Source organism: Cynara cardunculus, assembly GCF_001531365.2.
Source record: "Cynara cardunculus var. scolymus isolate 2C chromosome LG 16, CcrdV1, whole genome shotgun sequence".
In the NCBI taxonomy this organism is placed as follows: domain Eukaryota; kingdom Viridiplantae; phylum Streptophyta; class Magnoliopsida; order Asterales; family Asteraceae; genus Cynara; species Cynara cardunculus.
This window is the reverse complement of record NC_037543.1, coordinates 9,404,655-9,405,869: the sequence shown is the minus strand read 5'-3', so window position 1 is coordinate 9,405,869 and position 1,215 is coordinate 9,404,655.

Below are 1,215 nucleotides of genomic sequence, written 5' to 3'. Positions count from 1 at the left end.
AGGTGAGAAACTTAATCACCAACCTTCCCATACCACCACCCTCTTCCACATCAACTATGCCACCACACCCCCAAGCCTCCACCTCATCAACAGAGTTCGCCACCAGGGCGGACATGCAAGCTCTGTCAAGAGCACTCATCAACAGAGTTCAACGAGATCAGCACTAAGTTTGTTCATCGAGCCATCCAACCAACAAGGGCTCTCACTACAACGCTGATCGATGAACAACAACGAACTTCAACTCTCCTTCGTTTGATGAAGGAGACCACCAAAAAGGCAGCCCTGAGGGCGTATCTTCAATCCCTCAGGAGGAACAAAAAGAAGAAGAGGTCCCATGCCTCATGCTCGAGCAGCCGTCCACAGAAACGAAGAAGACATGATGACCAAGACCCCGATGATCAAGGCCTTGGCCCTCGTGAGGGGGAGACAACGGTGGCTGCACATGCAACACATTTCGCTGCACCACAACCATCATCCACTCAACCACAACCCCCAACAGAACCCATCGCGTTGAGCTCAGCATCCGATGAAGAACCTACTACCCCTCCAACACAAACAAACCTACCCTTAACCCCTTCACCAACACCTCGACCAACTCAACTATTCATCATCTCCACATCACCAAAACCTACAAATCAACCTACTTCACCCACACTACAAGATCCCTTAAACCAACCTCCTTCACCCACATTACAAGAACCCTCAAACCAACCTACTTCACCCACACAATCAGAGCCCACAACAACCCAACAACCAGAACCTATGACTACTCTTCCTTCATCACCCCAACAACCAAAAGAAACCCATGAACCTGAAACCACCCAAACAACCAAAACACAACCCGTGGTGCAAGCGGATATTCCCTCCTCCTTGGGCCATCCTCCATAGAGCCTAGTGGACGAAATACTTCAGAACATGGAATCAATGAGGAGAAGACCTCAAGTGCCTACCAGGGAGCCAGTAATGATGGAAAATAACCATCAATATATGTATCAAGATAGAGAAGAAAGCCTGTCAACCAATCCGCCAATTCTATCACCAGAGTCGATGAATCTTCTGCATCATCGYTTCGTAAGACAGACTACTCAAGATCCTCGAGCTGTCTTTTCGAACGAGGGTATAAGAAGAGTTTTAGACTTAAAAGTTAAGTCCTTTGCCAACAGAGCTATTCGCTACATCGAGTTCAGAGTGGAAAGAGCTCATAGGGAAGTTAGC